This window comes from Muscardinus avellanarius, assembly GCF_963383645.1.
Source record: "Muscardinus avellanarius genome assembly, chromosome: 1".
Taxonomy (NCBI): Eukaryota; Metazoa; Chordata; class Mammalia; order Rodentia; family Gliridae; genus Muscardinus; species Muscardinus avellanarius.
Window position 1 is genome coordinate 135,767,870 of NC_137786.1, and position 17,090 is coordinate 135,784,959.

A 17,090-nucleotide genomic window follows, 5' to 3' on the forward strand; every position below is an offset into this window, starting at 1 on the left:
GTTCCTGGAAACCTTTCTACCTCTGGGCTACACGCCCAGACCTACTTTATATTATTTTTATTTGAAACAGGGTCTCTTAAGCCGGCGAGGCTGACTTTGAACCTACGCGATCCTCTTGTCTCTGCCTCCTAAGCGCGGGGATTACAAGTGTGCACCATCACGCCTGGCTGCTTTTTCATTTCTGATATTAGATATTTACTTATATTTTCTTTTATAATACATATTGGTTTAGTCAATATTTACTTCTCTTAATAATTTCCATATCTTTACTTTTTAAAATGTGATTTACTATCTTTCTATCTTTTAGAGATGGGGATTAAATACTTGTTTTTTTCTATTTTTTGTTTATATATGAATTTATAGTAATAAAATCTCCTCTAAGCAGTTATTTAGCTAATTCTCATAATTTTGACGGATCATATGTTCATTTCTATTCAGTTCAGAATATTCTCTAATTTCTGTTTTAATTTTTTCCCCTTGAGCTGTGTTACTTAGAGCTATATCTTTAAAAAGTTTTGCAGTTAGAGATTTTGTAATTGTCTTTTTTACTGAATTCTAGCTATAGACTACTTCCCCCCCACCCCCCATTACTAAGCACTTGACTCCTGGAGTGAGGGTGTCACTCAGAGAGTAGCTTACCATTGTCCCATTCCTAGCTCAAGTCCAGATACAGTCATTTTGTCTGTGAGGAGAAGCAGGCCATAAAACTGAAAGCTCCTAATTTCTTCCCAAGGGAACCGAGCTCATTTTAACAGAGTTTCGAAACATAAAACCTCAAGGATTCCTCAGGCCCTCAGGAGGTTTGGTGAAAAGCGATTGAAAGGCGTTTTGATTACATAATGAAGAAACAGCCTTGACTGTGGGTCAGCCTGTTTCAAGGAGAGAACTAGAGAATAAGACAGCTGGCCAAGCGTCCTTCTGGGGTCAGAGCAAATATTGAACATGGACCTGTGAAGCTTCGCTCAAAGAAGCTGGAGTTTGTGAAGCAATGTGTGCGCCGAGACATTGTTGAGAACAACAGGACCATCAAGCAACACAACTAGATATGGTCAGGGAAACAGAGAGAGCCATACTGATAGCATCATTTCCGGACACTTGGCTCATGCTTAAGGCTTTGCCTTCCTGAGGGGCAAAATATGAAACCTAACACTGTGGGGAATATGGTGGGGATATGTTAGCTAACTTGTCATTGCTGTGGCAAAATGCCTGAGAAAAATCAGCTTTACAAAAAAAATTATTTTAGTCCACAGCTTCAGAGGGTCTAGTCTGTGGTCACTTGACCTCATATTTTTGGTCTGTGGCAAGGCAGAAAGAACATCATGGTGGGGACTGCATGAGAGAGAAAAGTTGCTTATATCACAGCAGCCAGAAAAAAAAAAAAGAAAGAAGAGGAGAGTCAGAGACTCGAATAACCCCTGCAAGGGCATGCGCTCAGTTACCTTACTTCCTTCCACCAGGCCCCACCTCTTAAGGGCCTCAATAATGCCATAGGGCCAGGCCTGTAATCTCTGCGCTTGGGAGGCTGAGACAGGAGGATCGCACAGGTTCAAAGCCAGCCTCAGCTACTTAGTGAGACCCTGTTTCCAAATAAAATATAAAATAGGTCTGGGAGTATAGCCCAGAGGTAGAAAGCCTCTGGGTTCCACCCCCAGTACCACAAAAATAAATAAATAAATAAATAAATAAATAAATAAATAATGCCATAAGGTAGGGACCAAGCATAGGTGTGGTAGTGCACGCCTTTAATTTCAGCTTCTCAAATGGCTGAGCCAGGAGAATTCAGAGTTCAAGGCCAGCCTGGGCAACAGAGCAAGGCCCTGTCTCAAAAAATAAAATAAAATAAGATATAATAAAATAGTAAAAGGCCTGGTGCTACCACTGAGGTATAGAGAGCCTCTGGTTCAATACCTGATGAGAGAAAAAGAAAAGAAGGAAGGAAGGAAGGCAGGCAGGCAGGCAGGCAAACAGAAAAAGTAAAACAAAACCTCAAAACAAAATCAAACAAAAAAGAGAAAAAAGTATGACTATGAAAAAAATTGGACAATGCAAATAAGATATTAAATTTAACAGAAAATTATTTCAATATACTGATTATAAATATACTCACATAACTAAAGAAAAGTAATGGTAATTAAATAAAAGGCAATATAATGACAATGTATTAAATTAAAAACATCAATAAGGGTAGAAGTGATAAAAAATAAGGCAAATGGAAATGGTTGAGTTAAAAGTGTTACAGTTTAAATGATGCTGAAGGTTCTTTTTCTTATTCAACTAAAGTTTGTTGAATAGAAAAATTAAAACTAATAGGCAGCTCAGGTCAGCTTTAACAAGTCTTTATTACAAAATCAGTAGGAAATAGAAAAGAGAAGGTAAAGCAGCATGCTGGCATACTCTCTACTTTGGAGAGCCCAAAAATGGAAGTCTGACCCCTTTTCAAGACCCCAGCCTTTAAATAGGATTTTGTATTGGTATCTTATCAGCGTTACCAAAGCAATAGGCTAGCAACTTACTCCTTAGCCAGGTGGTACCTCTTTGTCTCCAGACTGTGCACTTATTCAGTGCAGGGGTCAATAATCTACCTGGCCTTTGCCTCTGTTGTATTGGGCAGTATTGTTTGCTCATCAACAAGGGGTGTTTCAAAGCAGCACATGGAGTTTACCTTTCCTGCACCCAGGCCAGGCACAGAGGAGAGGAGGTAAACAAAGGCACGGACTGCCTCTATATAGTTTTAGGGCTAAAGGCTTCCATTGACTCTGAGGCTTTTACTATACAGGTTAATCATTAGCTCGAAGGACAAAGAGAGAGTGGAACTCTGCATTGTAATAGCTGCCTCCCTGAACCCGCCTGAGTGCCTGCACAGTAGCCAGGCTCTGACTACTTTTTACAATTTGAAAAAGTTTTCCAATACCGGCACAAAAAGTACAACAACTGATGAAATTTTACTGTAGGGAATTAACAATATATATTCAACTGGTAGAAGATGTATAGAACTTGAAGATAGGTCTCTAGGAATTATGTAGGTGTAACAACATAGGGGGAAAAAGAATTTTAAAAAATGAACAGAACATCACAGGAATGGGGACTATAAGACACATTGACTTATGCAGTATGGGGATACTACTATAGGGCACTTTCTTACTCTTCAACACCAAGCAGAAAAAATATTCAGAGAAACAATGACATAAAGCTTTCTAAAGTTAGTGAAAAACAATAGCCTACATATCTATGAAGCTCAGTGAACTCTACATTGGAAAAATGCAAAAGGATCAACAAATGGATATATCTTAGAATAACTTCTGAAATTCAAAGACAAAGGGAAAATCTTTGAAAACAGGAATAGACAAAAGACTGATCACTTAAATCTCAATAAACTTAACAGCTGATTTATCAGATGTAATGATGGAAGCCAAGAAGCATAGAACAATATCCAGTGGGAAAGAAAGAAAGGAAAAAAAAAAAGAAAAGGAGGAATAAATTTTTAAAATGTTGCTTCCAGTGAAGCTATCTTTAAAAAATGATGGCAAAATACTTTCCCAGATAAACAAAAACTAAGAAAATCTGTGGTTAGCAAGCCTGCCTTATAAGAAATACTAAAGGAAGTTCTTCAGGGTAAAAGCAAGTGATTTTATTTATTTATTTATTTATTTATTTATTTATTTATTTATTTATTTATTTTGGTGGTTCTGGGGTTCCTGGAAGCCCTTCTACCTTCGGACTACACTCCCAGACCTATTTTTATTTTTTGGAAACAGGGTCTCCTAAACCAGCGTGGCTGGCTTCGAACCTGCGTCATCCTCCTGTCTCCGCCTCCCAAGCGCGGGGATTACAAGCGTGCGCCACCACGCCTGGCTAAAGCAAGTGATTTTAGATGCTAATTCTAAATCACATGAGAAAAACAGAGATCAAGGGTAAAGTTTATGAAAACACACACACACACACACACACACGGGCACATACACACAAAAAATAGAAATGGATATTTTTCTCTTATAACTGGCTTCAAAAGCAATTTTATAAAAGATATGCATGAAATGGTGGATGTACAGAAGCAGAAATACAATATATATGCAATATACTTGCCAACAACAGCACAAAGGAAATGGGAGGGAGCCAAATTACACTAGATTAAGAAAACAACTACAGATGGCAGAGTAATAATTTTAACAACATATTGCATAGTTGGTAACATTTCTGGATATCATGTTTTTACTAAAAATACCACAGAAAAAAGGGAAAGGGAATAGAGTTCTATAGGAGTAACATTTCTATATATCACTGGAATTAAGCAAGTATAAATCTGAAACTCTTTCCAATAAGTTAAAAAAAGTGGCAAACTCTGAAGCAACCACTGAAAAAAAGTTCAAAAGTATAGTGAAAAATTTTAACTCTGAAATGTTTTCTTAACACAAAAGAAAGCAGTAAAGGATCAACGCAAGGGACACAAGAGATGAAGTTTTGCTATAGCTTGGAAGTGTTCCTGAAGTTCTTGTTTTGGAAACTTAATCCCCAATACATTAGGGTTGAGAGGTGGTTAGGTCATAGGGCTCTGCCCTTGAGAATGGACTAGGCCATTATTGTAGGAGTGAGTTAGTTACACTACAGTGGGTCCAGCCTCCTGCCCTCTCCTGTACATGTGCACAGGTCCCTTCTTGCTCTCACCAGGCAGTGATGTAGTATGAACATATTCACCAGTTGTGAGCTCCTCAATATTGCACTTCCCAGTTCCTGTGACAGTAAGAAATAACTCTTCTTTTCACATTATCAGTCTCAAATATCCTGTTATAAAGACACAAAGCAGATTATAACAGACATGTAGTAGAGAAAAACTAAAATGACAGACTAAATTCAACTATAGCAACAATACCATCAAAGGTGAATGGATTAAACAAAAGGCAGAGATTGTGGGACTGGATTTAAAATGATCAACTATATATTCTCTACAGGAGACATACTTTATATCCTACGATACAAATAAAGTGAAAGTGAAAAGATGAAAAAGATATATCATGCAAGCAGCAAACAGAAATTTACACAAAAAATCCTGTAAAAAACAAATTCCTTTGGAGATAAAGAGGCATACTTAATAATAATAAAATAAGCAGTACATTAATGAAGATATAATTTATATGCATCTAATAACAGTGCACAGAAACACATGAATGTTTTGGTTCATGAGAAATAAAGAGAGAAATAGTTTAATAATAATATATTTAAAGACATCAATACCTTACTTTTATTAATGTTTAGAAAAACAAGAAAGAAATAAATAAGGAAGTAGAAAATTCAATCAGCCGGGCGTGGTAGGGCACGCTTGTAATCCCCGTGTTTGGTAGGCAGAGACAGCATCGCGCAGGTTCGAAGCCAGCCGCGCTGGCTTAAGAGACCCTGTTTCCAAAAATTTAAAAAAATAGGTCTGGGAGTGTAGCCCGGATATAGAAGGGCTTTCAGGAACCCCAGTACCACCAAAAAAAAAAAAAAAAAAAAAAGAAGAAGAAAGAAAATTCAACCAATATTACAAACCCACTAGATCTAACATGTGTACAAAATGCCTTAATCAACTACAAAAGTATTTACATTTTTCCAGTTGAATATGAAACATTCACCCCGAGAGATCATATACTAAGCAACAAAAATTTTTGACATTTTAAATACTGCAAATTATGCTCCCCAAGTACATTCTAGAATGCATATCTGGCTTTCCTTTTTAGTTTCTGCTTCTATGCTGGTTTTTATCTCTTCACTGAGTCTACATTTTTATTTCCTCAGTATATTTGTAATTATTTAATTTTTTAAAATTTTAGTATTTAAAATTTTTTAGATTTGATCCTTTTGTTTCTCTTATGTTTAACCATTTACTTTCATCTTTGTATGTCTGGTGACTGTTAAATAGTGCATTGAAAATAAATTCTTTTCTACTCTTTGCTATATTCTACTGGAGATTATGCCTTTTTTTCTCCAAAAGACGTATAGAAGGAGGAATACATCAATCAAAACTAACAAGGAGAGACTTTGGTCATTCTTAAGCTGGTATAGATAGTTAGGTGCTTTTGTAATTACAGAAATACCAATGCACAGAGCAAGGGTGGTGGTGGTGGTGGTAGTGATGGAGGAAACTTCCAGAGGGCTGGGAACTGTTCTGTCCAATCTGAAAATAAGTTAGTAAAACTCAGGAATGCTTCCTGATAGAGAAGGCATCTAAGCACTCCCTATTCTCTTTTGGGTATTTTAGGCTTCTATCTGTCTCTATCAGTCCACGTGAGAGCAAGCACTCTCAGGCAGTCTTACGTGTTTCTAAGGATACTGCATGGCCCATAGATAACTACGTGGTCCGTTCCTTTCCCCCAGGACTTGAATTCTGACATCCAGAGCAGGCCCATCAGAGCTCAGGGCTATTTAAAGAGGCTTCAGCTTTAAGGTTTAAGCAGAACTGTGGTCACCCATTAGGACATTTTACACTCCCATTTTTTTGTGGGTAGTTTCTCATATCTCTCTGGTTTAAAAACATGCAAATCTACCCTAAAAACAGGCACATGTTTTCTACCTCCCCTGGTAGCAAGACTCCTATGAAGAGAAGGATTCCTGGACTTTTCTGTTGATGCCACAAAAATATAACTGCCACACAGGTGGAAACCTATACAATTATTAAAACAAAATGTTGTGTTTATATTCCTGATAATTCTAAAAATATATATTCTACATTACAAGACTTTCATTCTCAAATTAATAATATGTCTGATTCTGACCCAAGTTTCAATGACTTACTAACCTCCTGGTTTTCTAGTACATGTTGGTGGAAAAAAATCTTCACTTCCTTAGCCAGTATACTTTGCATAGGAATACTTCTCTGTTGTTTGATTTACTGTTGTTGTGGGCTAATATCTCGCATTGCACTTGCCTTGGGATATCAAAGAGCAATGGTTTTACAACTCCAAACCCCGACTTTCCTATGTTTCCTTTAGAACACTTAGAAAGAGACTTTCGATCCCTGGCTAGGCAGGGAAAATGACCCTTATAAGCTTGAAGCAGCTATAGAAGCCAGACCTTCGACCTTCTGCACCAGTTAAGATTAAAGGATCAAAGTCTGGTGGAGGGGGAATGGTGTAGGATAGAAGAAATAAGTAGGTAAAAAAGAGACAGACAGGAAATAAAAGTAAAATATAACTTAAATATAAGAACCCGGAGCTGAAGTGCTTCAGCCTCTGGTCCACAATCATAGAGTTAACTAAAAAAAAAAAAAAAAAAAAAAAAAAAAAACCACCACCACCAACAACAACAACAAAAACCTATAATTGCCCTGTGCATTGATAACAAGACAGAATATTTTGAGAAACCTGTAATTTAGGACACTCGAGCTTATCTATCAATCAGCTAATGAGGACCCCAATCAGCCCAAGGACTCTATGGCTGATTAGACCACTAGACCACCAGGAAGCACCTTGGGACTACAGGACTGAGATCATCCACCCTGAAGCTGACCAGGCTGCCAGACCACCATAAACTGCCTTGGGGACTACCAGACTGAAATCATCCTCACACACCTCCTCTAGCCCACCCCTCATGAAAGTCCCCTATCAGAAGAGAACCCTGAACTCATAAAGATGCCTTCCTCATCTTGAGGTGGCCTGCATTCACTCTTGAATGTCTATTTCCTCCTGTTTCCCCAAATAAACCTCTGCCCATGTCTCTGAAAAAAAAAAAAATGCAGTGTCTGCTTAGTTCCTTGTGTGTATGGGGGGGGGTCAGAAGGCTCATGCACATGTATGTGGCATCTCTGCTCCCGTAACTCCTTTCTCTCCAAGCACCATCCTATTTTTCCTCTCCAAACAGGGTGTCTGAGGAAGGTGTGACAGAGGCTGCCCTGTCTCCCCGACGTGCCTCAGCTTTATGGCTCTGCAGGCGCTGGGGGCACCAAGGTGGTCCTATGTCCAGAGCTCTTTTGATGTTTTATGCTTCAGGTGCACAATGCAGACTCTGGTAGACAAAGGAAAGAGAGATGAACCCTGATGCCCTGGATTTTGAGGGCCACTGGAGGAGTGACCACAGGCAGCCCCTCTGCCTGCTGCAGGGATGAGGGTGAAGGGGAGAAGCTCAGGGAATCTGGTGTCTTTGCAGCACTGCCTTTTATGATTTTCCCAGTTTACTTATATTAGTCCTTTGGAAATGAGTGGGCAACTGTATATTGAGCATATCCAGAGGGGCAGGGGACAGTGACATCTAATATTTCAGATCCCTGGTTATCTTGTTCTAATTCCCACCCTGACCCATTCTGAAATCGCATAGAAGAAAGATTATAATTTGAGCACTATCTGAAAATAGATCTCCCACCATGCTAGGCTTTTCTTTGGCCCACTAAATTCCAAAAACACTTGTGAATTTTATAAACTTTACACAATTCCCTATGGGAGCTATATGCTGGGCATATAGACAGGAGGGCAGCTGCTGCCCTGCCCACACACTCCTTACATATTTAGATCTCAAAGTGTACCCCAGGACAGAGGCTGTGAGTGAGGCCCATAGACCAGGAAAACCAAAGTACCACGGAACACTCAAGTACCATGTTGAGGAGTGGCCAGGGGGGCTTCTCAGGGGGCAGGAGCAGCCCCCAAAGGACAGTCAGATGGGAGGGTTGGAGCTGCCCCTGCAGGGGACAGCAGGTCCCATTGCAGCTGTGAACCCATGCCACTGGTACCATATGATCAGACAAGGGATGGAAGATGAGGTCCCCTTGTGCAGCTTGAATGTGAAAAAGATAAACAGATGGAGACACAGACGAAACACCTGAACAAAGACAGAAGTTAGGATCTCTCCTTTACAATGGGTAATTCACAATTGTTCAGAAGTAAGGGCTGCCCACACGGTCCACATTTTAGCTCTCCCTTCCTTAGTGGTTCCAATAAGCCTCTTAAGTGGTCCCCCATCCCAGGCTCCTGAAAAAGGCATTTCCTAAAGAACTTTTCCTTCAAGCCGAACCAGCATAGATGGCTTACTGTGCCAAGGACTGGCCACACCTATGTCAGGAATAAAAGACCAAAGATTTGGTCCTGCATTTTATAGATGGGGAACAGATCACCTATGCAGGTCACCTTCTGCACACCACAGAGAACACTAGGCTGCCTCATTAGAGACAGTCAGGAAACATCCTCACTCCAGACTAATGCTTCCAGCTGGAGGGTGATGTGGAGGAAGGAGCAAAGAGCACAGAAGCTGGCTCCTCTTTCAGATAACCATAGAAGTCTTCAGCCACTTCCCTTACCTCTGAGCCTGCTGCAGCGAAGATGTTCTTCCAGTATTGCCACCTCATACCCGAGTGGGCTCTACGCTAGAGTCACATCCCTGAGAATGCCTGCACACATGTTAGAAGCAGGAGGACGTGGTCGGTCACCTGGGGCTCTCAGACTGGGGCTGTGGACTCTGGTTACTTCTAAACTAGGGAGAAGGGACCCCACTGATCTCTCCTGGATCATCAGTGTTTTATGGGTAAAGGTTTGAACTAAGAAGTAGGTGGAGACAGAGAAAACCTTTCTCTTGAGGCGGTATTGATGTTTTCTACCTATGGGGCAGCTATGGGCATCTGCCTTTGGAAATCTCAGTCTGGAGAAAAGGCTCTTGAACTGAACAGAATTTATAGGAAGAATTCATAAATAACAATTCCTAAGACTGCAGAAAAGTTGAGGTGTTTATAATTCACCTGAAAGATGACCCAGGATTAAGAAAGTGTAAGTGCATGTGTGTGTGTGAGTGGATGTTTGTGTAAGCACATGTGAGCATGTGTGTGACTATGTGTACAGGTACATGAGGGTGTGTATGTATGTATGCATTTGAATGTGAGTGAGGGTTTATGTGAGTGTGCAAGTATATTTGTGTGTGAGCGAGCACATATGTGTATCACAAAAGTAGGGGAGCAGAGGGCTGATGCTCAGGCCAGAAGCCGTGTTATTAAGCACCACTGTCTGTGTCATTCGGCCTGGGAGGCAGTGTCTTCACACGATGGGGCTGGGCATTGGCCTCTGCCCCACAATCCTAGAGCCTGGACAGGCCAGATCAGAGGGAAGGACTCAGAACCAAGCAGAGCAGGGACCTGAGACTGAGCTGTCCTTCTGTGAGCACTGTGTTGGGGGGCACATGAGAGTCCACACAGGGGGTTTATGTGAGCATGTCATAGGAGTCTGCAGTGACATCTTATGGGGAGTCTATGTGAGGGTCATATGAGGGTATGTGCAAGTGTCTGGGGCACAGGGGAATTTCAAACAGCCCCTGCTTGTGGGAGGCCCACGGATCTACAGTGGAGAGGGCCAGTGATCATGGGAGTCACCCACTTCAGGGAGGGCATCTACATAAGGAGCAGACCAAGGGGCACTTAGGTGGGGAGGAGGTCAGGACAGTGTGAGGGCCAGAAGGCTTTGGTCACTGGGCCGTGAAGAGGGGGGACAGGCATCCTGGCCAAGATGCATTTGGAGTCCCCACCATGTCTAGGAGCTCTAAGCCTTTGGTGTTGAGCTAGTGATGACACTGGAACTGCTTGTCGAGGATGAGAGCCATGTGCAGGGCTTCCATCTGAGGTCAGGAAAGATGTGAGGTTGCTAGAAGCAGCCCTGCTATGGACCATGGGCAAGCATGATGCATCCCTGACCAGCCTGTGTGCTTCTGCTGGGTCACTGAGGGCTCAGCTGGGAAGGAAGGGACCACCACTGAGGATTTCCTGAATGATCTCAGGAGACAGCCTGAGGCTGGAGGAGGCTGGAACTCCAGGGGCAACCTGTCATGGGCAGTCAGAGAGGGGCATTAAAGGGTCTCTGTAGCTCCACCCATCAGGGGAGCAGGGGAGCAGTTTGGGCACTGGGAAGGTGAGCGAATCTCTGCAAAGCTGATGAGCACTATTTCAGGGTAAATTTCCTCCCGTGATTGTATTTTATTTCAGAGCCATTAGGATAATATTGCTATTCTTTCCATGTCAGCGATATCACTGCCTTTTTCGCATTATTCTGCCAGCATCTTTGCTCCTGAGCTATGTCTACATTTATAGAAGAAATGGGCACAGAGCCACCTGCAAGGTCGGGCTGTAACTTCTGCTCTCTCCTCTCCACATGTTGGGCCCCCCTGGGCAGGAGCCCTTTCCTGGAGGCAGACATGTCCTTCTCCAGCAGATCCCCTGGGTCTGGCACCCCCACCACCTCTTTGTGAGCAAGGCCATTTATTCCCAACACGTCATCAGAAAACATCACGCATGGGTGCCACATGCTATAGTGCTCATTGTCACAGAGCAGCCACAATCATCTGGGTCCCATAGACCAGTGAGCCATGCAGCTGAGCAGTAGGACCCAGGAAGGCCTGTGGAAGGCAGTCTGGCTCAGTGTGACAACCCAATTCTGGTGTCTGGCAGAGACATAATTGGCTCAAGTCATGTCTCTGCACAAGAGACTGTGATGTCTCTGATCCTGTTTCTTCATCTGAGATGAAGAGTGAAAAGTTATTATAGTATCCGATGAAATGAGGATGAAAATACATTCCAAGCAGTAAAGCAGGGTGTTAATACAACTTGTAACTAGGCAGGACAGCAGAGAGATTCCAAGCTGAGCTGTGCAGTGGTCCTGCCTGGATTTGAATTCTAACTTTGCTGTTGATCATTTGTATGTTTTATCCCTTTTTTTTTAACTCCATTATTTCCCCTGAAATGCATTGTGATGCTCAGGTTCCTCACAGGGAAGAAAATGGGGGCTGTGGTCAGCACATAGCCCCAGCCCTCAGGTCATATGAGGGCCACAGCCTTGCTCAGGCATTCTAGAGAAAACCTGACCTAGCCAGGGTTCAAGGGCCTGAACATCTCAATAGCTGCAGGACAGCTCAAAGGGTAAGACTCAGCCTGGAGCTCTCCATCGGGTCAGTCAAGGCCGCACTGGGCCTGCACTGCTACCAGAGCTCCTCTTCCCCACAGGTGCTGATCCCCGATATATACAGCTTGCACCTCCAAACTCACCCTCAGTGTCTCCTCCCAGAGAACTGGTTGCTGGCAAACAAACAATGCAAAGACAAAGGGTATTGTGATGGTCAGATGAGTTAGGAGAATTTCAGGATTTTGAGCAGTGCCTAGGACATAGTTTTATTATTATTACTATGTAATAATAATAACTGCTGTTATTATTATTATTATTATTATTATTATTATTACTGCTATTAATTTTATCATGTTCTGAATAGAATGATTCTGCCGTGGCCCCATTTTCTCAGTTTCCATGTCAATCACAAGTATGAGGGGCCATGTGTGCTCTTTCTGGCATATTAGACATGAGACCTGGCATGGCTGTAGCTGCATCCTCTTTGTATGCATATATGGAGCACTGAGTCCCTACTGCATGCCAGGCTGTGCTCTGCCAGGTCCTCTTACTCCTTTCTGATCCTTACAGTGATACCACAAGGTAAGTTCAATTATCCCTACTTGACTAATGAGGAATTTGTGACTCAGGGAAGACAAGAGACCCATTTTAAAATTCTAGTAGGTGGCAAATCTGGGACCCAAAGTCCCCTCTACATGCTTTGCGACCTTGTACAAACATGGGAGCTGGTCCTCAGGGAGACTGGGTAGGCCACCTGGAAACAAAAAACCAATTGCTCCCGCCCCATACCAGTTCAGCTGGCTTTGCACTGCTGCACACTCCTTTCTCGTGCTCTGGGTTATCTAAATGCTTAAATGAATGAGAATGCAAAGTCAATAACCAATTTCTCTTCCCATTACGGTTCCTGCCCGCTCTTCTGAAGTTTTCTTGATCTTTGTTTATAATCCATCACCATCTCTCAAATGCCCTTGGTTGTTTGGGGGGAAGCTGGTCGATATCTTACTAGTCATGGGGAGGTGTTGGTGGCTGAGTTGAATGGCGAAGTCAGGAGGAGGGAAGGCTGAGGCTGTGTCCATCAGTGGAGCTGGACCTGGTATGAAAGGTCTCTTTCAAGTCTCATATGTTGGGATCATGAGGAAACACACTGGAAATGTCAGAAAAGTGGGCCCACTGGTGATGTGGCATTTGAGTTCCTTTTTTCCAAAAGTAAAAATCTTGTTCATCCTTCAGAGAAGGGAAAGCCTGCCCTTCTTCAGATTTTGTTTTGAAGACAAATACTGAGTAGCCAGCCTTTGCTTGGGAAAATGATTTATCTTGGTCCCCAAAAGTGTAAACATTAATCTAATTTGGACCTCTACAGATTTTCTTTATGTAGGCATTTAAAATATGACTGGAATCAGCCGGGCGTGGTGGCGCACGCTTGTAATCCCCGCGCTTGGGAGGCGGAGACAGGAGGATCGCGCAGGTTCGAAGCCAGCCTCACTGGCTTAAGAGACCCTGTTTCCAAATAAAATATAAAATAGGTCTGGGAGTGTAGCCCGGAGAAGGGTTTCCAGGAACCCCAGTACCACCAAAAACAAAATATGAGTGGAATCATATGACATGAACTTTTGTGTCTGCTTCCTTTAGTTAGCCTAATATTTCTTAGGTTAAATACGTTGTAGCATCTACTGACATATTGATCCTTTTTGTTGTCAAATAACATTCCTATGGCCAATTCCATGTGCTTTGTATTTTTTAAAGTTTAATTTTAGGATAACTTTATATTTATATAAAAGTTGCAAGCTGGGCATGGTGGTGCACCCTTGTAATCCCAGCATTGGGAGGCTGAGACTGAAGGATCCAGGTTCACTTTCCAACTCACTGAGACCTTGTTTCAAAATAAGAAATAAAAAATAGGGCTGAGGGTGTAGCTTGGAGGTAGACTGCTCCTGGGTTCCATCCCTAGTACCGCAAAAAAATATATATATATATATTTTTTTCAAATTACTACAAGAAATTTCTGTATGCCATATACTTTGTTTTTTCTATTATTGACATATGATAGAATGATATATTTGTTTTAGCTAATAGATAAATATTGACATATTATTATTAATTACTATAATTAGATATTTGCTATATGATTATATTATTTATACTTTACTCTGGGTTTCTTTATTTTTATCTTCTTTCTATTTCTATTTCAGAATCTTATCCAGGATACCACACAACATTTAGTTAGCACATGCCCTTAGGCTCCTATTGGATACAATATTTCCTTATATTTCCCTTAGTTTGGATGACTTTCAGTTGGATGACATTGACACCTGAGTGAAGTATTGTTTGTCAGATTTTTTCCAAGACAAATTTAATAATTTTCCCCTTTTCTGTTCTGGACTCTTTGGAAGAGAGACTTATGTAGAGCTCACACTTAAAGAGTGGGGACTTTCCTTCTCCCTCCTTGAGAACATGATAGAATTTGAATGTAAAATGTCCCCTAGACCTCACACTCTGGAGGCGACCATGGAGGAGGTAAGAATGTATGCTGGGGTACCTGGGGGCATAGCTGAGTACATTGTGTGTGCATGTGTGTATGTGTGTGTGTGCTTGCACGCACGTGAGTACACTTGTGCATGTGTATCCCAATCTTGTTCAGCTGTAGTAGCTGGTCTCTAATCCCCCACCCACCCTGAGCTTTGGTGCACTCTCTCTCTTTCTTTCTCTCTCTCTCTCTGCTCCCCACTGTCAGACCCTAAGGACCTATTGCCCAGCTTTGCTTGGAAGCCTACATACCCAAAATGAACATGTGTGTATGTGTGTGTGTGTGATATTTGTATGTGTGTGTGTGTGTATGTTGAGCATCAAAAGTATCTATAAGGAGGCCTAGTAATTTTATTGGAGCATAAAAATTTCCACTTTAGGAAAAAGTGAACTCATTATTATTGGGATGTCACTATTTTTGAACCCTCCCAATAGTCAGAACAAAGAAATGTATGTGTGTGTGTGTGTGTGTGTGTGTGTGTGTGTATGTGTGTATACTGACCTGTATATGCACACTCATATAGATTTACATATAAAGATAAATGTGAGTGAGTGCATACCGCTACTTCCAACTCTGATCCAGTACAAAACATCATGATAGTCTCCTAATTATGCTGTTGGCCCCTGCTTTACCAGTGAGAAGTCTGTCCCCCTGCATCCACTGTCTATTTACTTAACTGTTCAAATCCAGTATATACATCTGGTAATCTCAGTGCTATGAATGAATACACCCCCCACAAGCACTTTTTTCAAGTAGAGTGAAATACTTAGGTAAAATTTCTTATTTTCTTTTGTCTTTTAAACTTCACCCATTCACAAAGGTACTTAGTTTCACCTCCTACCACTTCTCTAACCTTTTTTTAAGGTTATTTCAATCACTGATAGTATAGCTAGATTATTTTACTAGTCTGTAATTTTTAAATGATTTTTTTTTGTTTTTTGGTGGTACTGGGGTTCCTGGAAGCCCTTTTACCTCCAGGCTACACTCCCAGACATATTTTTTTAATATATTTTTATTTGGAAACAGAGTCTTTTAAGCCAGTGCGGTTGGCTTCGAACCTGCGCGATCCTCCTGTCTCAGCCTCCCAAGCACAGGGATTACAAGCGTGTGCCACCATGCCCAGCAAAATGATTGTTTTAATTTGTACAAATTAAAGTGCCATACGTTTCTATAGCTTTTAAAAAATGCTAATGTTGCTGGACATGGTGGCACATACTTGTAATCCCAGCATTCGGGAGGCTGAAACAGGAGGATCGCAGGTTCGTGGCCAGCCTCAGCTACTTAGTGAGGCCCACTGGAACTCAGTGAGACCCTGTTTCAAAATAAAGAAAAAAAATAGGGATGGGGATGTAGCACAGAGGTAGGATGCCCTGGGTTCAATCCCTAGTACTGAAAAAAAAAATGCTAGTGTTTTGTATCCACCATTACAGTAACAGAATAGCACCACTGGCCTGAATGATTCCCAGTGCCTCACATATCTCATATATTCATCTCTCCCACCCCACAACCACTGATCTGTGTACTGACTCAACTCTATGGTTTCCTTTTCCAGGTGACGTATACAGTAGTTCTTTCTTTTTTGTGGAAGTCTTCCAAGACCCCTGGCGACTGCCTAAAACTGTGGATAATACTAAACTGTATATATAATATAGTATTCTTATACATATGCCCTTCAACTTATCAGGCTATATTCTTATACAACCACCATAAGTTGAAGATATCCCAAGTTGAAACGCATGTAATATATCCGACCTATTGAGCATCATAGCTTAGCAACACACTGCACTGTAAAGCATGGGTTGTTTATCATAAGAGTAGATCTTCATTTACATGAAACCAAGGCCCATGCCAAGACTGAGTTTGAGGAGTCAGAGGGATATCTGTGCATATGTGGAAATAAATTGAAAAGTGAATTCTAAATGTCCATGGAGTTGGGACTCTTTCTCAATGGTAGAGGGTTTGTCTAATATGTACAAGGTCCTGGGTTCACTTACCAACACACACACACACACACACACACACACACACACACACACACACAAATAAAAATAAATACATAAAATGCATGTGGATTAGTAAAGGATCTTGAACTGCTAAAACTACTTATAAATGTAAAATCAATTTGAGAGACTTATACATTCTGATATCAACACTTACAGTAAAGATCAACAGAATATGTGGTCCTGGTACTAGCAGAAGGATAGGCATTATAACAGAGCATAAACTTTGAAAATAGGCCCCTAAATGGCTACTCAGTTGATTTTTGCCAGAAACCAATCAGCACAATGAGGAAAGAATGTTACAAAACTCTGCTATAATAATAATTTATATTATATTATAATAATATAATAAAAATCTGCTATAATAACTATACATTTACAAGAAAGCAATATCAACTGTTATAATATGTGAAAAATAATTTAAGATGGATTATAGATAAAAAATAAATTCTAGATTTTACAGATCTTCCAAAATAAGGCATAATATATTTGTGATCCTAGAATTAGGGAAATATTTTTTAGAAAATATACAAGAAAATTAACACAATACTTACCTGTCAGGGGAAATACCATGATCATGAAGGTCCCAAGGCAAGGCTTATCTATTGCACTCCGGATGTGCTGACTTCTGCAATTTCCCCAAATATTCGAAACTCGACTACATAATTTGTGGTAGTAAGGGGCTACATTCGCGCTCTCCCCTGATAAAAGAAAAAATTAACACAAAACAAC